The sequence below is a fragment of the Papio anubis genome, chromosome 10, assembly GCF_008728515.1.
Source record: "Papio anubis isolate 15944 chromosome 10, Panubis1.0, whole genome shotgun sequence".
NCBI lineage: Eukaryota > Metazoa > Chordata > Mammalia > Primates > Cercopithecidae > Papio > Papio anubis.
In genome coordinates, this window is record NC_044985.1 from 8682715 (window position 1) to 8709633 (window position 26919).

The following is a 26919-nucleotide window of genomic DNA, read 5'->3' on the forward strand; positions in this document are numbered from 1 at the left end:
TTTGTATACGAATTCTGAAATATTGTAAGCCTAATCCTGGCACAGAATCAAAGCTGGCTACATTGTACTTGAACAGCTGACCAGTCCCCAGTATAGATTCGTATAAAGTCATGGAGAAGACAGAGCCCTCTTAACCCCAGAAAAGTCTTTATTTGCCTTGGTTGAAAATAAAATCTCATTCAAGAAACTTTTGCTACTTTTCTATAGTTTACAAATAATCTTATTGCTTTTATAATTGGAAAAACAACAGTAAACCCACTGTTCAAGGGAAACAGCCAGTTGTACTTTCCATTAGTCAACGCTGCTGTTTGGATCACAGATTTTTTTCTAGAAATGGAATGAATATGAGCTTATCTTCTGCAACCATTTATTTGATTTATGAGAAAACTGAGGTTTGAAGAAAGGCAATGTCTCCAAATCAATCCTGCCTCCTGGCCCTCTGGCCCTCGCTCCACACTGTCTTGGAGCATGACTGTGGCACAGTGTGGCACCTACCAGGCCCTTCATAGCATCTCAGTGAGTTACAGAGGATTGGGCTCAAGGTAGCTGATCCTGGGGGTGACGGGTGTTCTACATTCTTGCGGACAGGAGGGAGCTGGAGTTGGGAATATGCTGCATGATATGGTTCAGATGTGTGTCCCCTCCACATCTCATGTTGAAATGCGATTCCCTCCCATTGGGCATATACTCAAAGGAATATAAATCATTCTACTCTAAAGACACATGGCCAGGCATTGTGGCTCACGTGGCTCACGCCTGTAATCCCAGCACTTTGAGAGGCCGAGGCGGGCAGATCATGAGGTCAGGAGTTTGAGGCCAGCTTGACCAACATGGCAAAACCCCTTCTCTACTAAAAATACAAATATTTGTCGTGCACTTGTAATCCCACCTACTTGGGAGGCTGAGGCAGGAGAATTGCTTGAACCCAGGAGGCGGAGGTTGTAGTGAGCCGAGACCTTGCCACTGCACTCCAGCCTGGGCGACAGAGCAAGGCCCTGTCTCAAAAATAAATAAATAAATAAGTAAGTAAACACATGTACACGTATGTTTATTGCAGTACTATTTATAATAGCAAAGACTTGGAATCAACCCAAATGCCATCAATGATAGACTGAATTAAGAAGTGGCAAATATACAACATGGAATACTATGCAGCCATAAAAAAGAATGAGTTCATGTCCTTTGCAGGGACATGGATGAAGCTGGAAGCCATTATCCTCAGCAAACTAACACAGGAACAGAAAACCAAACACCACATGTTCTCATAAGTGGGAGCTGAACAATGAGAACACATAGACACAGGGATGGGAACATCACACACCAGGGCCTATGGGGGGAGGGGCAAGGGGAGGAAGAGCATTAGGACAAATACCTAATGCATGTGGGGCTTAAAACCGAGATGATGAGGCCGGGCGCGGTGGCTCAAGCCTGTAATCCCAGCACTTTGGGAGGCCGAGGCGGGTGGATCACGAGGTCAGGAGATCGAGACCATCCTGGCTAACACGGTGAAACCCCGTCTCTACTAAAAATACAAAAAAAACTAGCCGGGCGTGGTGGCAGGCGCCTGTGGTCCCAGCTACTCGGGAGGCTGAGGCAGGAGAATGGTGTGAACCCGGGAGGCGGAGCTTGCAGTGAGCCGAGATTGCGCCACTGCACTCCAGCCTGGGCAACAGAGCAAGACTCCGTCTCAAAAAAAAAAAAAAAAAAACCGAGATGATGGGTTGATAGGTGCAGCAGACCACCATGGCACATGTAAACCTATGTAACCTGCACGTTCTGCACATGTATCCCAGAACTTAAAATAAAATTTAAAAACAAAGAAAAAGAAATGCGATTCCCAGTGTTGGAGGTGGGGCCTGGTAGGAGGTGTCTGGGTCTTGGGGGCGGATCCCTCATGAATGGCTTGGTGTCCTTGCCGTGGTGATGAGTGAGTTCTTGCTCTATTAGTTCACATGAGAGCTGGCTGTTTAAAGAAGCCTGGCTCCTCTTCCCTCTTTTGCTCTCTCCTGTGCTCTCTCTCTCCCTCTCTCTGTCACTCTGTCCCACTCTCACCAGGTGACACACCTGCTCCTCCTTCACCTTCTGCCATGATTGAAAGCTCCCTGAGGCTTCACCAGGAGCAGATGCCAGCGCCATGCTTCCTGGCGCCTACTCAACTGTGAGCCAAATTAAACTTCTTTTATTTATAAATTACCCAGCCTCAAGTATTTCTTTATAGCAATGCAAAAATAAACTAACACAGAAACGGGGCATCACCTGAACTACAAGGCCCTCTGAGCTGGCTATTGCTTCCTCCTCAGCGACAAGTCCGGCCACAAGGTTCCTAGTAACTGCCTGTAACCTGGCCTTTTTCCTCACCCTGGCCTTCCTTCCATCAGTGTACCTGCATTCACTGGGTTTCCTGCTTGGAATGACATCTCCATCCACAGAGCTCTGCCTCCAGTTAATTCATGCTCAGCCTCAGGCCTCAACTCCACATCCCTTCCTTGGGGAAGTCTTCCCTGACCCCTACATCAGGTTAGGCTTTTTTTTTTCTTTGCTTTTCCTCCATTGACAGTTCACCACTATAATTAAGTAACCATCTCCCTATTGCGCATTAACGTCTGTTTCTTCCTCCAGACCACAGGAACCTTGTGCGATTGTTTACCCAGCATCCCTGGCAACAAGCTGATCCTGGCAGATAGCGAGTGTGCAAAGCACATTAGATGAATGAATAAATGAAAGTTATTGATTCTTCCAGCTCCACCACGGGGCAGGGGCTGTAGCCTTCTTTCCCTGTTTGCTCCCTGGATCTACTCCCATGGTGCTGGAGAAAGCAAGTGTAGTATTGTTTGTTTATTTATGCTTCCATTTGTTCAATAGATATCTATTGAGAGCCTGCTATGTATCATTTTGGAGTCAGTGGTGAACATAGCAACAAAGTCCTGCCCTCACAAGATTACTCTATTTTTTTTTTTTTTTTTTTTTGAGATGGAGTCTCACTCTGTCACCCAGGCTGGAGTGCCATGGTGTGATTTCAGCTCACTGCAACCTCTGTCTCCCGGGTTCCAGCAAATCTCCTGCATCAGTCTCCCGAGTAGCTGTGACTACAGGCTTATGCCACCATGCCCGACTAATTTTTTTGTATTTTTAGTAGAGACGGGGATTTCACCATGTTGGGCAGGCTGGGGTGTTGAACTCCGGACCTCAAATGATCCATGCGCCTCAGCCTCCCAAAGTGCTGGGATTACAGGTGTTAGCCACCATGCCCACCACAAGATTACATTCTATACTGAAGGAGACAGACACTAAGCAAATAAACAGGAAACTATGCTGTACGCTGGTGCTAGGGCCAGAACAATTTATGAGAGAAGTGGAGGTGGGGGAGCCATACTAAATAAAATGGTTGGGAAAGCCTTCATGATAAAATATAATTGAGAAAAGACATAGGATATAACAATTTGATGAAAGGGCATGTCAGATAAAATTCGGGATAACCAGATAACTTTGAATTTTATTTTATTTTTTTATTATTTATTTATTTTTTGAGACTGAGTTTCACTCTGTCACCCAGGCTGGAGTACAGTGGCATGATGTTGGCTCACTGCAACCTCTGCCTCCCGGGTTCAAGCAATTCTCCTGCCTCAGCCTCCCAAGTAGCTGGGACTACAGGCACGTGCCACCACACCAGGCTAATTTTTGTATTTTTTTAGTAGAGAAGGGGTTTCACCATGTTGGTCAGGCTGGTCTTGAACTCCAGACCTCAGGTGATCTGTCTGCCTCGCTCGGCCTCCCAAAGTGCTGGGGATTACAGGCATAAGCTACCACGTCCAGTCAAAATTTTTTCAAATTCTAATGCTTTTAATTCACAAACTGCAATTCATATTGCCATGGAGGAAACAAAATTGTTACTAACGAAGAATTATAAGAGCTGTTTTGTTTTATTTTTTTTTGAGGTGGAGTCTCAGTCACCCAGTCTGGAGTGCAGTGTTGGGATCTCGGCTCACTGCAACCTCCACCTCCTGGGTTCAAACAATTCTCCTGTCTCAGCCGAGTAGCTGGGATTACAGGCACCCATCATTATGCCCGGCTAATTTTTGTATTTTTGTAGAGACAGGGTTTCGTCATGTTGGCCAGGCTGGTCTCGAACTCCTGACCTTAAGTGATCTGCCCACCTCGTCCTCTCAATGTGCTGGGATTACAGACATGAGCCACTGTGCCAGGCTAAGAGCTGTTAAAAGTAGTACCTGATCTTTGGCTTTTGGGGTACCAGGAATTACTTTTTACTGTGAGAGAGAACTTGACTTTTGTGTGTGCAGTGGCTGGCAAGTCACTGGCAAAACCTGGAAAGTGGCTGACAGGATTGTAGTGAATGGTTGTTATTGCAAGAGGCCATTTGTTCTTCATGCACTTAGATTAAAAGGCAGGTTTGAACACCTGGACGTTGTGGGAACATTCGCTACCAATGGAGAACAATGGAGAAGGCTCTGATGGAAGATGGGCTGGTCACAGAGTGGGCTGATTTGCGTTGGCTTGCCCAGTAGCCTCAGGGGAATGTCTTTACAGCAAGGTGCGCTGTGGAAGCGCTGTGTGGCCTGGTCTCATGGTGTTCCTGTCTTTGGGAACCCAAGATTAAATGTAAACGTGGAATACTGGCAGGCACAAGTGGAAGCCAGCACAACTAGTGATACAGAATTTTTTGTTCCTTGGTTCAGCTACATCCAGAAAAATTAGGCATGCAGAAACATTGAAAGGTGAGGATGGGGCCAGGTGCCGTGGCTCACACCTGTAATCTCAGCAATTTGGGAGGCTGAGGTGGGCAGACACTTGAGATCAGGAGTTTAAGACCAGCCTGGCCAAATTAGTGAAACCCCATCTCTACTAAAAATACAAAAAATTAGCCAGGTGTGGTGGTACGTGCCTGTAGTCCCAGCTACTCAGGAGGTTGAGGCAGGAGAATCACTTGAACCTCGGAGGCAGAGGTTGCAGTGAGCCAAGAGCATGCTACTGCACTCCAGCCTGGGCGACAGAACAGGACTCAGTCTCAAAAGAAAAAAAAAAAAAGCAAGGTGAGGAGGGCGGAATTTATTAAGCAAAAGGACGGTCCTGTATGCAGGTATCCACCTGACAAATTGAATACAAGGCCACCACACCCAAGTTGAAGAGGCCCAGCTCCTCCTCAGCATAAGGCATGAATTCCTGGTGACTCCACCCCATTCTTCCAGCGTGCATGCAGGCCCTTAGTCTGAGTCACTCTGCATTGATTTATTTCCCTTACTGTGCATGTGTTAAGGGACGGAATTTTTCACCGTGGGCATGTTTAGGCAATCTCCCTATATATAATGACATGGACGGCACTTGGCTGTCTCCTGCCTCTATCACTAGTGGAAGTTAGCTAGCTGTGCTGGTTTCTACTTGTGTCTGCTTTCCACATATTAAAAAAAAAGAAAAAAATTTAAGGCCAGGTGTGGTGGCTCATGCCTGTAATCCCAGCACTTTGGGAGGCCGAGGTGAGAGGAATGCCTGAGCTCAGGAGCTCGAGACCAGGCTGGGCAACATGATGAAAACCTGTCTCTACAAAAAAATAGCAAAATTAGCTGGGCAGGGTGGTGCATGCCTGTAGTCCCAGCTACTCAGGAGGCTGAGGTGGGAGGATTGGCTGAGAGGTTGCAGTAAGTGGAGATGGCACCACTGTACTCCAGCCCAGGCAACAGAAAGAGACCCCATTTCAAAAAAAATTTTTTTTTTTTTTTAATAAGATAGGGTCTTACTATTTTTCCCAGGCTGCTCTCAAACTCCTGGGCTCACGCAATCCTCCTGTCTTGGCTTCCTGCTAAATATAGTGAACCCCAAGTTTATCTTCAAAGAATCAGTATATCAGTATGTTCAGCTCTCTTATTCTTTGATTCTCCATTTTAAAGTTCAACTTCCTGGTTCTCTTCTCCTCCTTGCCTCTAGTTTCAGTAAACAACTTTCCCATTCCCACCAGTCCTAATCAGTAGTTCACATCTGTTCCGTTGGTCACCTGCTCTGACCTAAGTCACCTTTAGTTACCTGTTCCTAACCATCCTTCCTGCCAAACTACTCATCTCATCCCACCACTCCAGCTCACACTCCTGCTCTTTTTAACATAGCCAATAAGAATTAGCTTAGACTGTGAAGTCCAACCCTAGCCATTAGAGGAATGACACAGCAGTAGGGATACTTGGATCAGGAATAAGAACTCCTGCCCCTCCCCTGTCCAGGTGTGCTCTCACCATTGTTCCATCTGCAAGGAACACCCTTTCTGCAAAAAGTAAAAATTGCCTTGCTGAGAAAATTAATGCTTGAGTGCTATTTCTTTGAGGCACCAGGGAACAAGCATTTTGCATTTCTAACAATTTGGTGGCCTGTACGGTGACCCACTCTCCTCTGGGCGGTCTCCGGTCCTCTCTCGTGAGGAGGTGCCTTGCCGCCTTGTTTTGGGAGCCTCAGGGGTGAGGAACCGAGACCTACCTGGTGTGATGAATAAACCCAGACTCTCAGCAACGTAGAAAGAAACTGGCCAGTGACCTGGGGTAAAGTATCTTCACATACCACGTGGACCAGACAACCTCATGCTCAAGTCAAGGAAGGAAATGACGGAGGAGTTGGTAAAGTATTTCTTTGGTAGTCGGGACTAAGGAAAGAAAAACTGCAGGGGCAGTGAAACATTCCTTGGTTGGGACATACCAAGGAAAGAGAAGCCCTAGGGGCGGTAAGGCACTCCTTAGCCAGGACTAAGGAAAGAAAAGCCACAGGAGGCAGTGAAGTATTCCTTGGTCAGGGTATCTTGGGGGTTAAAAAGACGCATGACATTTCCAGTAAGGGAAATTGAGCCTCGCCCCAAAAGGTGAGACATTTCCAGTGAGGAAAATTGAGCCTCACCCCAAAAGGTGAGACATTTCCAGTAAGGGAAATTGAGCCTCACCCCAAAAGGTGAGACATTTCTGGTAAGGGAAATTGAGCCTCCCTCCCAAAATGAGAAATACCCCAAGTAAGGTAAAGGATAAAAGAAATAAAGCTAGCAACAATAATATTCCCCCTAATAATCCCCGAGGACTAATGTTAAAATATTAGCAGGATAAAAAAAAAAAAAAGAGAGACAGAGAGTCAGAGAAGGAGAGAGAAAGAGATAGAGTCAAAGAGAGAGAGAGAGAGAAAGAGAGAGAGGTAGTAAAGAGAAAGCAATGCACCCTATTCCTTTAAAAGCCTGGGTAAATGTAAAACCTATAATTGAAAATTGAAAGTCTTCTCCATGACCCTATAACACTCCAATACTGTCTGTAAAGAAGCCAGACGGGTCACACCAGTTAGTGCAAGACCTTAGAGCTATTAATCAAGTCCAAACTACCCACCCTGTTGTTAAGGTAATAGATTTAAAAGATGCCTTCTGGGCTTGTCCATTCACAGAAGACAGCCAGGACCTATTTGCCTTTGAGTGAGAAGACCCTCACGCTGATTGAAAATAGCAATACCGATAGACAGTCTTACCTCAAGGGTTTACGAAGTCTTCAAATTTATTTAGTCAAATATTAGAACAAGTCATTTAATTAGCAAAGGTAAATGGCAAATTGAGCTTGAATGGATTGAAGGCATCATATTCTTGCCTCTGCTGAAGACTAAAGAACTTAGAAAATTTTAAGATAAGTCAGATACTGTCATCTGTGGATAGACTCTTATGCCGTACTAAACAAAACCCTTATACAAAAAACTCACACAAGATGGGCAAAACCCCTCATTTGGCAATTACCAGAAATCCAACAGGTGGAAATGTAAAACATCTATTAGTAACTGCCCCTGTCCTAGCTTTACCCCACTTAAGTAGCTATTCCATCTTGTTGTCAGTGTAAACAACCCGTAGCCTTCCTATCAAAAATCCTTAACCCAGTAACCCGCAGATGGCCCAAATGCATTCAATCTGTAGCAGCTACTGCTTTGCTAACTGAAGAAAGTACAAAAATAACTTTAAGAGGAAACCTCATTTGAGCACACCTCACCAGGCCAGAACTATCCTAAGTCAAAAAAGCAAAAAGGCAGGTTACTTACTCAAGAATCTTAAAGTATGAGGCTATTCTGTTAGAAAAATATGATTTAACATTAACCACTGGTAATTCCCTTAACCCTGTGGGTTTCCTAACGGGGATCTAAATCTTCATTAACCACCATACAAAGGTCCAACCAGACCTAGGAGGAACTCCCTTCAGGACAGGATGACAGATGGTTCCTCCCGGGTGATTGAGGGAAAAAGACACAATGGGTATTCAGTAATTGACAGGGAAACTCCTGTAGAAATAGGAAAATTGCCTAATAATTGGTCTGCTAAAACGTGGGAGCTGTTTGCACTCAGCCAAGCCTTAAAATACGTACAGAACCAGGAACCATCTATACTAATTCTAAGTTAATTTGGACTAAAGAGGTGTTAGTAATAGCAAAGGATAATTAAAATCCCAAACTTACAAGGTTTTCAACAAAGTTTGCTAAAAGTTAACAGTGTAACATGTATTATCCTAACTTCGAATCTTGTGGCCTTAGGAAAGTGGAGACTGCCGCAAGCCAAAATTGCACCATTGCACCCCAGCCAAGGTAACAGAATGACACCTTGTCTAAAAAAACAGGCCAGGTGTGGTGGCTCACGCCTGTAATCCCAGCACTTTGGGAGGCCAAGGTGGGCAGATCACAAGGTCAGGAGATTGAGACCATCCTGGCTAACACGGTGAAACCCCGTCTCTACTAATAATACAAAAACAAAATTAGCCGGGCATGGTGGCGGGTGCCTGTAATCCCAGCTACTTAGGAGGTTGAGGTTGCAGTGAACTGAGATCATGTCACTGCACTCTAGCCTGGGCAACAGAGCAAGACTCTGTCTCAAAAAAAGAAAAAAGAAAAATAAAAGAAAAACAAAAAAACAAAACAAAAAAATCCCTGGCAAATGAAGTTTATCAAGCTACAGACTCTGCCTTTGTGTGTCTGTATGTATATATGTTTATGTACATCATGTGGATGTGGTATTTCATTACCAAAATACATGAAAACTCTAATTAATTGGGTTAAAGAAAAAGTAAGCACTTACATTATATATTTTATGAGAAAAATATAAACTAACTCAAATGCCTTTTAGTTCAAATGATTTGTGTAAATTGTTGGTAACTAAGACTAGTTTAATACTGTTGATTTAATGAAAACAACTGTGTCCTCTGATCAACAAAATATCCATGTATTTAACTTTAGAGTTCTGCCTAAAGTGCTAAGTTCCTAACATTTGTGGGCTGTAAACATGATTACAAAGAAAAAACTGAAGATGATCATATAAGCGCCCAATGGGTTCACCTTGCCCATTGCCTAGACACAGCTGATTTCTCAAGACAGGGGAATTGCAATAGAGGAGGAGTAATTCACACAGAGCCAGCTGTGTGGAGACCAGAGTTTTATTACTCAAATCAGTCTCCCCAAGCATTTTGGGAGCAGAAATTTTAAGGACAACTTGGTGGGTGGGGAGAACCCAGAGTTGAAGCTGTCTTCTTGCACTCAGTCAGTTCACGGGTAGGGGCCACAATATCAGATGAGCCAGTTTATCAATCTGGGTGGAGCCAGCTGATCCATCTAGGGCAGGGTCTGCAAAATATCTCAAGCACTGATCTTAGGAGAAATTTAGGGAGGGTCATAATCTTTTAGCCTCCAGCTGCATGACTCCTAAATCATAATTTCTAATCTTGTGGCGAATGTTACGAAGACAATCTAGTCCCCAGGCGAGATGGACTGAACAAAGACAGCTTGTAGGCTAGAAGCAAGATGGTCAGTTAAGTTAGATCTCTTTCACTGTCTCAGTCATAATTTTGCAAAGGCAGTTCTTTTTTTCTTTTCTTTTTCTTTTTCTTTTTTTGGAGACCGAGTCTAGGTCTTGTTGCCCAGGCTGGAGTGCAATGACGCGATCTCAGCTCCCTGCAACCTCCACCTCCTGGGTTCAAGTGATTCTCCTGTCTCAGTCTCCTGAGTAGCTGGGATTACAGGCACCCACCATCACACCTGGCTAATTTTTTCTATTTTTAGTAGAGAAAGAGTTTCAGCATGTTGGTCAAGCTGGTCTCTAACTCCTGACCTCAGATAATACACCTGCCTGGGCCTCCTAAAGTGCTGGGATTACAGGCATGAGCCACTGCTTGGTCCTGCAAAGGCAGTTTCAGTAGCTAACTTTATTTAATGAGCTACTCAAGCATAATTCTTAAGAATAAATAAAACTTTATTTACTTTTTTATGTTTTTTATTATTTACCGTAAGGTTTACTTGCAAAAGAGAATAAATAAAAGTTTATAAATGAGCTTTATATTGTTTAAAAAACCTTTTTCAATAACTTAAAGTCATGTTATGTCAACTTGGGTAATAGCTAATCACAAAATGTCTGAGTCATCTATATGATACAGAAAAGCTAAATATTTAGTTCTGTTAAGCAACAAAAAATTGTGGAAACATCTTTCTAAACATTAGAAAATAGTTTTTTGGCCGGGCGTGGTGGCTCAAGTCTGTAATCCCAGCACTTTGGGAGGCCGAGATGGGCGGATCACGAGGTCAGGAGATCGAGACCATCCTGGCTAACACAGTGAAACCCCGTCTCTACTAAAAACATACAAAACTAGCAGGAGGGGCCGAGGTGGCGGGCGCCTGTAGTCCCAGCTACTTTCGGGGAGGCTGAGGCGGGGAGGAATGCCCGTAAACCCGAGGAGAAGTAGGAGCTTGCAGTGAGCTGGGATCCGCCACTGTACTTCAGCCTGGGTGACAGAGCAAGACTCCGTCTCAAAAAAAAAAAAAAAAAAAAAGAAAATAATTTTTCCTGGAAATCTCATATAAACCATCAATTCCTGCACACTTCTGAGGTTTTGCTGCTTTGAGACGGGAGGCCTCTTGCTCTAATCACCAGGCTGGTCAGTGGCCCGGATCTCGACTCACTGCAACCCTTGTCCTGCCCCTCCCGCCTCCAGTAATCCCGCTCCCCTGGCCACAATGAGGGCGGGGGTTCCACCGTGTTAACCAGGATGGTCGTCTCATTTTCCATGATCCATATTCAAGCTTACTCCCAAGTTCAAACTTATTCCTGTAATCCAGTTTTAACTCTTTTTCTTTTTTTTTTTTTTTTTTTTTTTTGTCTGTTTGTTTGCTGTTGTTTTTCTTTTACAAGCCCACAACTAACATAACTTCTCAGGATTTCCAGTGGAAATCAGGGTTAGGCTGGTTCCATATTTTTGCAATTGCAAATTGTGTTGCTATGCACATGCGTGTGTAAGTCTGTTTCATATAATGACTTCTTTTCCTTTGGGTAGATAACCATTAGTGGGATTGCTGTATCAAATGGTAATTCTACTTTTAGTTCTTAAAGGATTCTCCATACTGTTTTCCATAGCGGTTGTACTACTTTACATTCCCAGCAGCAGTGTAAAAGTGTTCCCTTTTCACCACATCCACTTCAACATCTATTATTTTTTGATATTTAAGTTATGGCCATTCTTGCAGAAGTAAGGTGGTATTGCACTGTGGTTTTGATTTGCGTTTCCCTGATAATTAGTGATGTTGAGCATTTTTTTCATGTTTGTTGGCCATTTGTATGTCTTCTTTTGATAATTGTCTATTCATGCCCTTAGCCCACTTTTCAATGGGAATTTTTTTTTTTTTTTTTTTTTCTGATTTGTTTGAGTTCCTGGTAGATTCTGGATATTAGTCCTTTGTTGGATGAATAGTCTGTGAAAATTTTCTCCCACTCCGGGGGTTCTCTGTTTACTCTGCTGATTTATTTTATTTTATTTTTGAGACAGGGTCTCGCTCTGTCACCCAGGCTGGAGTGCAGTGGTGCAATCTCGGCTCACTGCAACCTCTGTCTCTCAGGTTCAAGTGATTCTCCCGCCTCAGCCTCCCGAGTTGCTGGGATTACAGGCATGCACCACCACGCTCAGATAATTTTTGTATTTTTAGTAGAGATGGGGTTTCAGCATGTTGGCCAGGCTGGTTCGAACTCCTCACCTCAGGTGACCACCCACCTTGGCCTCCCAAGGTGCTGGGATTACAGGTGTGAGCCACTGCACCCAGTCAAGTCTGCTGATTTTTTTTCCCCCTGCCGAAGCTTTTTAGTTTAATTAAGTCTCATCTATTTATTTTTGTTTTTGTTGCGTTTGCTTTTGGGTTCTTAGTCATTAACTCTTTACCTTAGTCAATGTCTAGAAGAGTTTTTCCAAAGTTATATTCTAGAATTTTTATGGTTTCAGGTTTTAGATTCAAGTCTTTGATCCATTTTGAGTTGATTTTTGTATAGGGTGAGACATGAGGATTAAGTTTCATTCTTCTGCATGTGACTTGCCAACAATCCCAGCACCATTTGCTTAGGGTGCACCATTTATTGAATACGGTGTCTTTCTCCACTTTACGTTTTTGTTTGCTTTGTCAAAGATCAGTTGGCTTTAAATATTTGGCTTTATTTCTGGGTACTCTATTCTGTTGCATTGATGTACATGCCTATTTTTATACCAGCACCATGCTGTTTTGGTAACTATAGCCTTGTAGTATCATTTGAATTCAGGTAATGTGATGCCTCCAGATTGGTTCTTCCTACTTAGTCTTGCTTTGGCTATGTGGGCTCTTCTTTGGTTCCATATTAATTTTAGGATTTTATTTTTATAGTTCTGTGAAAAATAATGATGGTATTTTGACAGGAATTGCACTGAATTTGTAGATTGCTTTTGACTGGTCATTTTCACAATATTGATTCTACCCATCCATGAGCATGAGATGTGTTCCCATTTGTTTGTGTCATCTATGATTTATTTCAGCAATACTTTGTAGTTTTTCTTGTAGAGATCTTTCACGTACTTGGTTAGGTATATTTCTAAGTCTTTTATTTTTTTACAGCTGTTGTTAAAAGGGTTGAGTTCTTGATTTGATTCTCAGGTTGGTCACTGCTGGTGTATAGCCGTGCTACTTATTTGTGTACATTGATTTTTTTTTTTTTTTTAGACGGAGTCTAGCTCTGTCGCCCAGGCTGGAGTGCAGTGGCCAGATCTCAGCTCACTGCAAGCTCCGCCTCCCGGGTTTACACCATTCTCCTGGCTCAGCCTCCCGAGTAGCTGGGACTACAGGCGCCTGCCACCTCGCCTGGCTAGTTTTTTGTATTTTTTAGTAGAGACGGGGTTTCACCGTGTTAACCAGGATGGTCTCGATCTCCTGACCTTGTGATCCGCCCGTCTCGGCCTCCCAAAGTGCTGGGATTACAGGCTTGAGCCACCGCGCCCGGCCGTACATTGATTTTATATCCTGAAACTTTACTGAATTCATTTATCAGGTTAGGAGCTTTTTGGATGAATCTTTAGGGTTTTCTAGATATACAATCATATCATCGGCAAACAGCAACAGTTTGACTTCCTCTTTACCAATTTGAATGCCCTTTATTTCTTTCTCTTGTCTGATTATTCTGGCTAGGATTTCCAGTACTATATTGAATAGCTGTGATAAAAGTGGGTATCCTTGGCGGCAGTGGCTCCGCCTGTAATCCCAGCACTTTGGGAGGCAGGCCGGATCCCACAAAGGTCCCAGAGATGAGACCACGGTGAAAACCCCGTCTCTACTAAAAAATACAAAAAAAATTAGCGAGGCAGTTGTGAAGCCTGTAGTCCCAGCTACTTTCGGGAGGCTGAGGCAGGAGAATGGCGGGAACCCGGGGAGGCGGAGCTTGCAGTGAGCTGAGATGGGCGCCACTGCACACTCCAACCTGGGGCGACAGAAGCGAACTCCGTCTCTCAAAAAATTAGGTATCCTTGTGCTTGTTCCAGTTCTCAGGGGGAATGCTTTCAACCTTTCCCTGTTCAGTATAATGTTGACTGAGGGTTTGTCATAGATGGTTATTACCTTGAGGCAAGTCCCTTCTCTGCCGATTTTGCTTAGGGTTTTAATCATAAAGGGATGCTGGATTTTGTCAAATGCTTTTTCAGCATCTATTGAGATGATCATATGATTTTTGTTTTTAATTCTGTTTATGTGATGTATCACATTTATTGACTTGCATATGTTAAACCATCCCTGCATCCCTAGAATAAAACCCACTTTATCATGATGTGTTATCTTTTCGATATGCTGTTGGTTTTGCTTAGCCAGTATTTTGTTGAGGATTTTTGCATCTATGTTCATTAGGGATATTGGTCTGCATTTTTGTTGTTGTTGTTATGTCTTTTCCTGGTTTGGGTATTAGCGTGATACTGGCTTCATAGAGTTTTGGTTTTTTTTTGTTTTTTGTTTTTTTTGGACAAAGTTTCACTCTTGTTGCCCAAGCTGGAGTGCAGTGGTGCAATCTTGGCTCACTGCAATCTCTGCCTCCCAGGTTCAAGCAATTCTTCTGCCTCAGCCTCATGAGTAGCTGGGATTACAGGCGCCTGCCACTACACCCAGCTAATTTTTGTATTTTTAGTAGAGATGGGGTTTCACCATGTTGGCCAAGCTGGTCTTGAACTCCTGACCTCAAGTGATCTGCCTGCCTTGGCCTCCCAAAGTGCTGGGATTACAGGCATCAGCCACTGTACCCGGCCTTCATAGAATTATTTAGGGAGGATTTCCACTTTCTCTTTTAGAATAATTTCAGTATGATCAGTACCAATTCTTCTTCAAATGCCTGATAGAATTCATCTGTGAATCCATCTAGACCTGGACTTTTTTTTTTTTTTTGAGACGGAGTCTCGCTCTGTCACCCAGGCTGGAGTGCAGTGGCCGGATCTCAGCTCACTGCAAGCTCCGCCTCCCAGGTTTACGCCATTCTCCTGCCTCAGCCTCCCGAGTAGCTGGGACTACAGGCGCCCGCCACCTCGCCCGGCTAGTTTTTTTTTTGTATTTTTTTAGTAGAGACAGGGTTTCACCGTATTAGCCAGGATAGTCTCGATCTCCTGACCTCGTGATCCGCCCGTCTCGGCCTCCCAAAGTGCTGGGATTACAGGCTTGAGCCACCGCGCCCAGCCTAGACCTGGACTTTTTTTTTTTGCTGTTGGCATTTTTTTTCTCATTACTGTTTCAATCTCACTACTTGTTATTGGTCTGTTCAGAATTTCTATTTCTTCCTGATTTAATCTAGGAGGCTTGTATATTTCCAGAAATGTATCCATCTCCTCTAGGTTTTCTAGTTTGTGTGTGTAAAGGTGTTCATAGTAGTCTTGAATCATTTTTTATTTCTGTGGTATCAGTAGTAATATCTCCCATTTCATTTCTAATTGAACTTATTTGGATCTTCTCCCTTCTTTTTTTGGTTTATCTCATTAATGGTCTATCATTTTTTTTGAAAGAACTAGCTTTTTGTTTCATTTATATTTTATATATATATTTTTTATTTCAATTTCATTTAGTTCTGCTCTGATCCTTGTAACTTTTTTCCTCTGCTGGATTTGGGTTTGTTTTGTTTTTGTTTCTCTAGTTACTTGAGGTGTGACCTTAGATTGGTTATTTGTGCTTTTTCAGATATAGGCATTTAATGCTATGAACTTTCCTCTTAGAACCACTTTTGCTGTATGCCAGATGTTTTGATAAGTTCTGTCACTATTATCATTCAGTTCAAGGAATTCTTTAATTTCCATCTTGATTTCACTGCTGATCCAAAGATCATTCATGAGCAGATTATTAAGTTTCCCTGTATTTGTATAGTTTTGAGCATTCTTTTTGGAGTTAATTTCCAGTTTTTTTCCACTATGGTCTGAAAGAGTACTTGATATAATTTCAATTTTCTTAAATTTATTGAGACATGTTTTGCGGCCTATCATATGTTTTATCTTGGAGAATGTTCCATGTGCTGCTGAAAAGAATATATACTCTGCAGTTGTTAGGTAGAATGTTCTGTAAATATCTGTTAAGACCATTTGTTCTATGGTATAGTTTAAATCCTTTGTTTGTTTCTTTGTTTCTTTCTTTTTTTTGAGACAGTCTCACTTTGTCATCCAGGCTGGAGTACAACAGCATGATCTCGGCTCACTGCAATCTCCACCTGTGGGGTCCAAGCAATTCTCCTACCTCAGCCTCCTGAGTAGCTGGGATTACAGGTATTTGCCACCACACCCAGCAAATTTTTGTATTTTCAGTGGAGACGGGGTTTCACCATGTTGGCAAGGCTGGTCTCAAACTCCTGATTGCAGGTCATCTGCCCACTTTGGCTTCCCAAAGTGCTGAGATTACAGGTGAGAGCCACCATGTCTAGCCCCATTGTTTGTTTACTTTTTGTCTTGATGACTTGTCTAGTGCTGTCACTGGAGTATTGAAGTCCCCAACTACTATTTTTTTTTTTTGAAATGGAGTCTCACTCTGTCTCCCACACTGCAGTGCAGTGGCACAATCTCAGCTCACTGCAACCTCTGCCTTCTGAGTTCAAGTGATTCTTCTACCTCAGCCTCCAGAGTAGCTGTGATTACAGGTGTGTGCTACCACACCAAGCTACTTTTTGTATTTTTAGCAGGGAAATGGTTTTGCCATGTTGGCCAGGCTGGTCTCAAACTCCTGACCTCAGGTGATCCACCCGCTTTGGACTCTCAAAGTGCTGGGATTACAAGTGTGAGCCATCACACCTGGCTGTCCCCGACTATTATTGTGTTGCCATCTATCGCGTTTCTTAGGTCTAGTAATAATTGTTTTATAAATTTGGGACCTCCAGTGTTAGGTACATATATATTTAGGACTGTGATATTTTCTTGTTGAAATGATCCTTTTATCATTATATAATGTGCCTCTTTGTCTTTTTTAACTTGTTGCTTTAAAGTCTGTTTTGTCTGATATAAGAATAGCTACTCTTGCTCCCTTTTGGTTTCCATTTGCAAGGAATATCTTTTTCCACTCCTTTACATTAAGTTTATGTGAATCCTTATGCATTAGGCCAGTCTCTTGAAGACAGAAGATATGTGGTTGGTAGATTTTTTATCCATTCTGCCATTCTGCATCTTTTTTTTTTTTTTTTTTGAGACAGAGTCTCGCTCTGTCACCCAGGCTGGAGTGCAGGGGCACGATCTCAGCTCACTGCAAGCTCCGCCTCCTAGGTTCACACCATTCTCCTGCCTCAGCCTCCTGAGTAGTTGGGACTACAGGCACCTGCTGCCATGCCCAGCCTATGTTTTTGTATTTTTAGTAGAGACGGGGTTTCACCGTGTTAGCCAGGATGGTCTAGATCTCCTGACCTCATGATCCGCCTGCCTCAGCCTCCCAAAGTGCTGGGATTACAGGCATGAGCCACTGCACCTGGCCCATTCTGCATCTTTTAAGAGGAGCATTTAGGCCATTTACATTCATCTTTAGTATTGAGATGTGAGGTACTATTTTATTCTTTGTGCTAGTTGTTGCCTGAATACCTTATTGTTTTTCATTATTTTACTGTTTCATAGGCCCTGTGAAATTTATGCTTTAAGGAGGTTCCACTTTGGTATATTTTGAAGTTTTGATTCAAGATTGAGAACTCCTTTTAGCATTTCTTACATTGCTGGCTTAGTAGTGACAAATTCTCTCAGCGTTTGTTTGTCTGAAAAATAATTTCTCCCTTTTTCATATATGAAGGTTATTTTTGCTGGATACAGAATTCTTGACTGGCAATTATTTTGTCTGAGGATGCTAAAGATAGGACCTCAATCACTTCTGGCTTGTAGAGTTTCTGCTGAGAAATCTGCTGTTAATCTGATAGGCTTTCCTTTGTAAGTTGTCTGAGGTTTCTGCTTCACAGCTCCCAAGATTCTTTCCTTCATTTTGGCTTTAGATAACCTGATGACTATGTGCGTAGGTGATCTTTTTGCAATGATTTTCCCTGGTGTTCTTTGAGCTTCTTCTATTTGGATGTTTAGATCTCTAGCCAGGCCAGAGAAGTTTTCCTTGATTATTCCCTCAAATAAGTTTTCCAAACTTTTAGATTTCTCTTCTTCCTCAGGGATCCCAATTATTCTTAGTTTTGTTCATTTAACACAATCCCCAATTTCTTGGTGGCTTTCTTCATTTTGTAAAATTCCTTTTTCCTTGTCTTTGTCTGACTGGGTTAATTCAAAAGCCTTGTCAAGCTCTGAAGTTTTTTCTTCTACTTGTTCTAGTCTATTGTTGACACTTTCCAGTGCATTTTGAATTTCTTTAAGTGTGTCTTTCATTTCCAGAAGTTGTGATTGTTTTTTCTTTTTTTATTTTTTTTGAGACAAGAGTTTCGCTTTTCTTGCCCAGGTTGGCGTGCAATGGCATGATCTTGGCTCACCACAACCTCCACCTCCTGGGTTCAAGCAATTCTCCTGCCTCAGCTTCCCAAGTAGCTGAGATTACAGGCATGCACCACCCTGCCCAGCTAATTTTATATTTTTAGTAGAGACGGGGTTTCTCCATTTTGGTCAGGCTGGCCGTGAACTCCCGACCTCAGGTGATCAGCCCGCCTTGGCCTCCCAAACTCCCAAACGCTGGGGTTACAAGGATGAGTCACCATGCATGGCCCAGTTGTTTTTTCTTTATGATATCTATATCTCTAGAGAATTTTTCATCCATGTCCTGTATTGTTTTTTAATTTTTTTGTCGTTGTTGTTTTGTTTTTTGAGACAGGGTCTCACTCGTCACCCAGCCTGTGTGCAGTTGCATGATCTTGGCTCACTGCAACCTCTACCTCCTAAGTTCAAGTGATCCTTCCACCTCAGCATCCTGAGTAGCTGGGGCTACAGGGATGTACCATCAAGCCAGGCTAATTTTTTTTTTTTTTTTTTTTTGAGACGGAGTCTCGCGCTGTCGCCCAGGCTGGAGTGCAGTGGCGCGATCTCGGCTCACTGCAAGCTCCGCCTCCCGGGTTCACGCCATTCTCCTGCCTCAGCCTCCTGAGTAGCTGGGACTACAGGCGCCCACCACCGCGCCCGGCTAATTTTTTGTATTTCTTTTAGTAGAGACGGGTTTCACTGGCTGTCTCGATCTCTGATTCCTTTAGGATCCCCGGGCCTACTGCCTCCCAAAGTGCTGATTACAGGCGTGAGCCAATCACCGCTTTTTTTTAGTAGAGACAGGGTTTTGCCATTTTGGCCAGGCTGGTCTCAAACTCCTGGCCTCAAGTGACCTTCCTTGGCTTCCCAAAGTGCTGGGATTACAAGGGTGAGCCACTGTACCTGGCCTGATTTTACATTTTTGAGATGGAGTCTGCTTGTCTCCCAGACTGGAGTGCAGTGGCCGGATTTCGTGGTCACTGTAAGCTCCGGGCCTGGTCCACGCTTATATTCTCCTGCCTTCAGACTCCCGAGTAGCTGGGACTATGGGCTCTCACCTCACCTCAAGGTTTTTTGTATTTTTAGTAGAGACGGGTTTCACCGTGTTGGCCAGGATGGCTGTGATTCCTGACCTCATGATCTCACCCTGCCTGGGCCTCCTAAAGTGCTGGGATTACAGGCTTGAGCCACCACCGCCTACATTTCTTTTTTTTTTTGAGATCGAGTCTTGCTCTGTTGCCCAGGGCTGGAGTGTAGTGGCCAGATCTCGCTCACTGCAAGCTCCGCCTCCCGGGTCCACGCCATTCTCCTGCCTCAGACTCCCGAGTAGCTGGGACTACAGGCGCCCGCCACCTCACCCGGCTAGTTTTTTGTATTTTTTAGTAGAGACGGGGTTTCACCGTGTTAGCCAGGATGGTCTCGATCTCCTGACCTCGTGATCCACCCGTCTCGGCCTCCCAAAGTGCTGGGATTACAGGCTTAAGCCACTGCGCCCGGCCCTGGCCTACATTTCTTTAAGTTGGTTTTTACATTTTTCTAGTATCTCCTTGAGTAGCTTAATAATCGACCTTCTGAATTCTTTATTTGGCAATTCAGAGACTTCTTTTGGGTTTGGATCCATTGCTAGGAAGCTAGTGTGGTCTTTTGTGGGTGTTATAGAACCTTGTTTTGTCATATTACCTGAATTATGTTTTTGATTTCTTCTCATTGGGAAGACTATTTTAGTGGAAAAATCTGGAACGCAAGGGCTGCTGTTCAGATTCTTTTGTCCTACAGGGTGATCCCTTGATGTGGTGCACTCGGCCTTTCCTTAGGCATGGGGCTTTCTGAGAGCTGGACTGTGGTGATTGTTATTGCTCTTCTGGATCTAGGCATCCAGTGGGGCTTCCAAGCTCCAGGATCGTGCTGGGGTCTGCAAAGCATCTTGTGATGTAATCCATATTCAGGTCTCCCAGCTATGGATCCCAGCACCTCCTCTGGGGGAGGTGGCAGGGGAGTGACATAGACTCTATGAGAAGCCTTGGTTGTAGATGTTTAGTGTGCTGGCTTTCTCAAATGCTGGTTATGATAGCAGTGATGTTGCCACATGGACAGGACTTCTGTTTAGCCAGGATGTTGCAGATAGTGGAATTAGCTATTTTTTCCTTCCTTGGAGCAGGGTTATTTTGTCATGAGTTGCTGCCATACCCTGAGTTGGTTGGCCTTCAGCCAGGAGGTGGTACTTTCAGGAGAGCACCAGCTGTGATAGTAGAAGGGGGATATAAGCTTGCCCTAAGTTGGTCGGGATAAGTGTTCAGGTTTCTCAGGTGATGAGTAGGGCCATAAAGTTCCCAAGAGTTTGTCTTTTGTGATTGGGCACTGGGGTGGGTAGGGAAATACCATCAGGTTGGGGCAGGATTAGGCATGTCTGAGCTCAGACTCTTTTGCCACAGCCACTGTAGGGGGCTGATTCTCAGGCAAATGGGGTTATGTTCCAGTGTGGATTATGGCTGCCTCTGTCACCACGGAAGTGAGGGAAAGTAAGTAGCCACAGGGCTCACCCAGCTCCCATACAGTTGGCAAGGCCAGTTTCACTCCCACTGTGCCCCGCTAACAACGCAGTTTATCTCCAGGCAGCTGGTGTGCAGGACTCAGACCTAGTCCCAGGGTATAAGTTTCCCCATTGACAAAGCAAGCATGGCTTTCAGGCCTCGCCCCTCCCTGTCTGCCCACACTGTCAGCTGTGGCTCCTGTGCTCCTTTCTGCAGCAGTTCACTTTTACCCCCGATTTCTGCTTGACAGGGTTTGCACCCAGTCAAAATTATTACAAAGTTCAGTTGGAAGCTTATTTCACCCTGTGACCCTGCCCAAATTTTGCCACTGTCTTCCTCAATGGCCTCTATGAGATACAGTCAGGGATGGCTTCCCTGGCCCAAGCTGGAGAATGGGAGCACCTACAAGGCTTTTCCTGCTACTGTTGTTTTCTACTTTTATATTTTACACTAAATCCATTTCAGCTCTAGGCAAGGTTAAATCCTTCTTCCATAATCTGGGTTTTGAGGTTCCCCAGTGGAGATGTGCGTTCAGAGGCAGGTTTCCCCCTTCTCACATATTGGGAACTCATAGTTTTTCACTCATCTCATTTGCAGCAGTGTGCTGTGAGGCTGAGGTGGGAGGATCGCTTGAGCCCAGGAATTTGAGACCAGCCTGGGCAACATGGCAAGACACAGTCTTGGTCTGTACAAAAAATTAAATGATAGCTGGGCATGGTGGCATATGTCTGTAATCCTAGCTATCAGGAGGCTGAGGCCGGAGCATCACTTGAGCCCAGGAGTTTGAAGCTGCAGTGAGCTATTGTTGTGTCAGAGTACTCCAGCCTGGGTGACAGAGCAAGACCCTGTTTCTAAATAAATAGACTATTTTTTAAAGCAGTTTTAGTTTCATGTAGATTTTTACATATGGTGTGAGGCAAGGGGTCTAACTTCATTCTTTTGCATGTAGCTATCCAGTTGTCCTAGAACCATTTGTTGAAAGGATGTTTGTTTCTCACCGAATTGGCACCCTGGTTGAAAATCAATTCAACACAGATGTATGAGTTTATTTATAAACTCTTAATTCTATTCCGTTTGTCAATATGTCTATATGTAGGCCAATACCATACCATTTTGATTATTTTGGTTTTGTAGTAAGTTTTGATTATTGTAGCTTTGAAATTAGAAAGTGTGAGTCCTCCAGGAATGTTATTTTTTTTCCAAAATAGTTTGGCTTTTCTTGGTCTCTTGCATTTCCATATTAATTGTATGATTAGTTTGTCAATTTGTACAAAGAAGCTGGCTGGGATTTTGTTTGGTCTTCTTTAATTTATTTCAACAATTTTCAGTGCACAAGTCTTGCACATCTTTTGCTAGATCTATTCCTAAGTGTTTTATTCTTTTTGCTGTTATTGTAAGTAGAATTTTCTTTCCTTCCTTTCTTTCTCTCTCTCTCTCTCTTTCTTTTTGTTGAGATGGAGTCTCGCTCTGTTGCCCAGGCCGAAGTGTGTGGCATGATCTCAGCTCACTGCAACCTCCACCTCACGGGTTCAAGGGATTCTCATGCCTCAGTCTCCCAAGTAGCTGGAACTACAGGCATGTGCCACCACACCCTGCTAATTTTTGTATTTTAGTAGAGACGAGGTTTCACCATGTTGGCCAGGCTGGTCTCGAACTCCTGGCCTCAAGTTATCTGCCCATCTCAGTTTCCCAGGAAGTGCTAGGATTACAAGCATAGGCCAGCACACCCAGCCATTGTAAGTAGAATTGTGTTCTTAACTCCACTTTCAGAGAAAGTGTCTTTTTATATCATTGGAAGCAACTGGAGTCCTCTGCTGGTTGCTGTTGTTCTACTTAATAACACTGAAGGACCACAGAGGCCCTTTGTGGGCAGGTATCCAAGGCCTGGATGTCTCTCATGAGACACACATGTGAGTTCTTAGAGGGCCCCACAGGTCTCCACAGAGCACAGTTCCTTGGTGTGGGACACTGATTTCCAGTTCCAGGATTCCTACTTCCCCACTCAGCTACTGCAACGATGGCTGATCCCATAGTTTCCAATATAGTTTTCATGTCCCCCTAAACCTCATGTTAAAATTTAGTTCTCCATGTTAGAGGTGGGGCCTAATGCAAGGTGTTTTGCTCAGTCATGGGGCAGATGCCTCATGAATGGCTTGGTGCTGTCCTTGTGGTACTGAGTCTCACTCTATTAGTTCCCAGGAAAGCTGGTCACTAAAAACAGCCTGGCACCTCCTCCTACTTCTTGCCTCCCCTCTCACCGTGTGATCTCTGAATCTGCCAACTCCCCTTACCCTTCTGTCACTGGTGGAAACAGCCAGAAGCCCTTGCCAGAAGCAGATGCTGGCATCATGCTTTTTTTTTTTTTTTTCCTGAGATTCTGTTGCCCAGGCTGGAGTGCAGTGGCATGATCTCAGATCAACAACTTCCGCCTCCCAGGTTCAGGCAGTTCTCTTGCCTCAGCCTCCTGAGTAGCTGGGATTATAGGTGCGCCACCATGCCCGGCTAATTTTTGTATTTTTAGTAGAGATGGGGTTTCACCATGTTGGTCAGGCTGGATCATGCTTCTTATACAGCCTGCAGAACTGTGAGACAAATAATCCTCTTTTCTTTATAAATTACCCAGCCTCAAGTATTCCTTTATAGCAACACAAAAGGGCTAAGATAGCATCCTTCTGGGTTTCCTTCCCCACAGTATTCATACCTCTTGGGTGGTATTCAAGAAGGATAGGGCAAATCCATCTAGCTCCCATTGCATCCACTTGATAAATAGGGGCTTTCCACATATTGAGACTTGCCATAAAGATATAGTAATTAATATGGTATAATAAGGCACAGAAATAATAACCTGATAGAGAGTCCAGGATATATGATGAAAGTGCCATTACCCGCCTGTGGGGAAGAAATGTAATATTCAATTAATGGTTTCTAAACAATTGCTTGTCAATATAGAAAAAAATAAAACTAGCTCCTGATCTCACACCACACACAAGTTAATTCCAGGCATATAAAAGACTTAAAGGTTGTAAAAAAAAAAAAAACTTTAAAAAAACTAAATAAAAATATTGGAGAATATCTTATGACCTTAGAGTGAAAAATGATGTTTTAAAGAAATGATAAGCATAAATAAAAAATAAAAGATTCATAAGTATGTTCATGAAAATACATCATTATAAAAGTGAAAAGTCAAGCTCCATATTAGGAGAAGATATTGGCAATGCATACAATAAGGATTTACATAATGACTATAGAACATTTTTCAGAATGAACAATAAAATGTTCAGCAGCTCACTGGGCGTGGTGGCTCATGCCTGTAATCCCAGCACTTTGGGAGGCCGAGGCAGGTGGATCATGAGGTCAGGAGATCGAGACTATCCTGGCTAACATGGTGAAACCCCATCTCTACTAAAACGCAAAAAATTAGCCTGGCCTGGTGGCGGGCGCCTGTAGTCCCAGCTACTTCGGAGGCTGAGACAGGAGAACAGCGTGAACCTGGGAGGCGGAGCTTGCAGTGAGCCGAGATCGCCCCACTGTACTCCAGCCTGGCCGACAGAGCCAGACTCTGTCTCAAAAAAAAAAAAAAAAAGTTCAGCAGCTTATCTGAAAAGTGACCTAGGCAGAAGAGGAGATCCAAATTGTCTGTGAACACATGGAAAGGTACTCAGCCCCACAAGCAATCAGAGAAATTAAAACCAGAAGGAAATAGTATTTCACACTCTTCAGATTCACAAAAAATCAAAACTCTAAAAATACACAGTCCTCGTGTTAGTCTCATAACCTGCTATTTTGAGACGTTTTTGCTAAATTCAAGATTTGCACACACACACCGAGACCTTGTAAATGTCACTAGACAAACTCTTTCACACATGCACCAGTTTCATAAAAATGTTTGCAATAGCAACTTTAAAATAAAACAGCAAATGAAACAAAGCGAATCAAAAAACCTGGAAACTCACTAGATGTCAATCAATAGGAGATTAGCTAAATGTTGAAACATTCATACAATGGAACACCATAAAGCAGTTAAAATGAATTAGCTGGCCTGGTACAGCAGCTCGGGCCTGTAGTCCCCAGCTACTCAGGAGCCTGAGGCAAGAGGTCACTTGTGTTCAGGAGTTCAAGGCCACAGTGTGCTATGATTGTGCCTGTGAACTGCCACTGCATTGCAGCCTGGGCAACATAGTGGGACCTCATCTCCAAAAAATAAAATAAATTAGTTACAGCAATCCTATTCATCAACAGGATAAATCTCAAAAACGTAGTATTAAGCAAAAAACAAACAAACAAAACAAAACAAAACACACGCAAGTTGTAGAAAGATATATACAATATGATAGCATCTATGCAGCTTAAAATATGAAAATAATGCTAAACATCACTTAGGGATACATTTACATATAGGAAAACCACATGAATAGGCATGGAAATATAAGCATCAAATTCAGTGGGGACGGAAGAAAATGGGGTCTGGTGGGGCTACACAAGGAGTTCATTATAGTCACTATTCTTTTTTGTGTGCCTGAAATATTAAAAGCAAACAAAAACAGAATAACTCCCAGTGTTGTGAGATAGCTCCAAATTCAATTTTCTCTAAACTCTTATATTCAATTCTAATTTCAGCCTACTGCTTCCACAGAATGTCTGCTTTCAGCCTGGTGATATAATCGTTTTTAACTTTAACCAGATGACTAAGACTCTTCTTTGTCTTAGGGAAGCCAAATACTTCCAGTCAGCAAGTCTATACAGGTATTTCTTGTGACTTTATAATAAAGGTTTTCTATTCCAAATATTCTAACCTGTTTGCTGTGAAAGGGGTGTTCATACAGAAAACCAAACACTGCATGTTCTCACTCAAAAGTGGGAGTTGAACAATGAGAACACATGGACACAGGGAGGGGAACATCACACACGGCGGCCTGTCAAGGGATGGGGGGCAATGGGAGGGAGAGCATTAGGACAAATACCTAATGAATGCGGGGCTTAAAACCTAGGATGGTAGGTTGATGGGTGCAGCAAACTACCGTGGCACATGTATACCTATGTAACAAACCTGCACGTTCTGCACATGTGTCCCACAACTTAAAATATAATCAATCAATCAATAAATAAAATAAATTTTAAAAGGGGTGTTTATAAGCTCGATATAAGATACCTTTTGGAACATGGGTTCAATATGAGTTGTCGAATTTGTCAGCCAGCTCTAAGACTACTGAAATGCAGTCAGGATGATCTAGTTCTAGCTCTGGGTCTGTCACTAACTACGAGTGTGAGACCTTAACAGATCTGGCCTTCAGTTTTTCACCATAAAATAAGGGCAGTGGATTAAATGATCTCTAAGTTACCTTCTAGATCTAACTTTTCATGATTCCAAGGCAGAATTTGAGGCTCTGCCAAGAAATTCCTTGGCTCTGAAGTTTCTCTCTTGTAACAGTTCCACTAAGCTAGTTGGTTCAATACTGGACATCCCCAGGCAACTTTTAGGGAGGCTGTTTTCCATGTGCCCAAGTTGAAGGTGTGGAGTCCAATTACCCCATCTGCCATTAGGCAAAGTCCTGGCAGCTCATCTAGATATACACTAGTTATAGGTTAGCATTGTCTTTGTAACTTACACAGGCGGTTACCTGATAAATCCCTTGAAGTGGTTGATAGTCTCTTTACAATAACATTTTTCTACTTTTCCCCTGTTTTGCATTAATAGTAATCTAATTTGTTTTCTGAGGTATGGTACAAATACTCTTTGTTTATATTGCAATATTATGTTATCAATGGACAAAGAGGGCCCATTGATAAGAAAGGTATGATTTTGCTTTTTGAATTTATATAAATGTAACATACTAAGTTCAGTGGGAGTAAGAAGTGTCAGCTTCTAGTCAAATCTGTTCATTTCAAGAGGTGGCAACTAACTACCTGCTGCAGTCAGGAATTACAGGTTAAAAGCAACCAACGTTAATTTAATTCATGCGGTGTTTGAATACAAAATAAAGGAGATGGGCAAGCGGGGAAGTTTAAATATTACACAGTTAATAGCAGGAAGGATACCCAATCCCAGATGACTCAGAATGCCAATGCAGTGTGGTCATGATGTAGACAAATACACTCCATGAGTGAGGGCAGAGCTGGGGAAGTTATGTAGCTATATTATGAACCAGCAAAGGCAAATTTTGGAAAGTGATAGAATCAAATACATTTGAGGA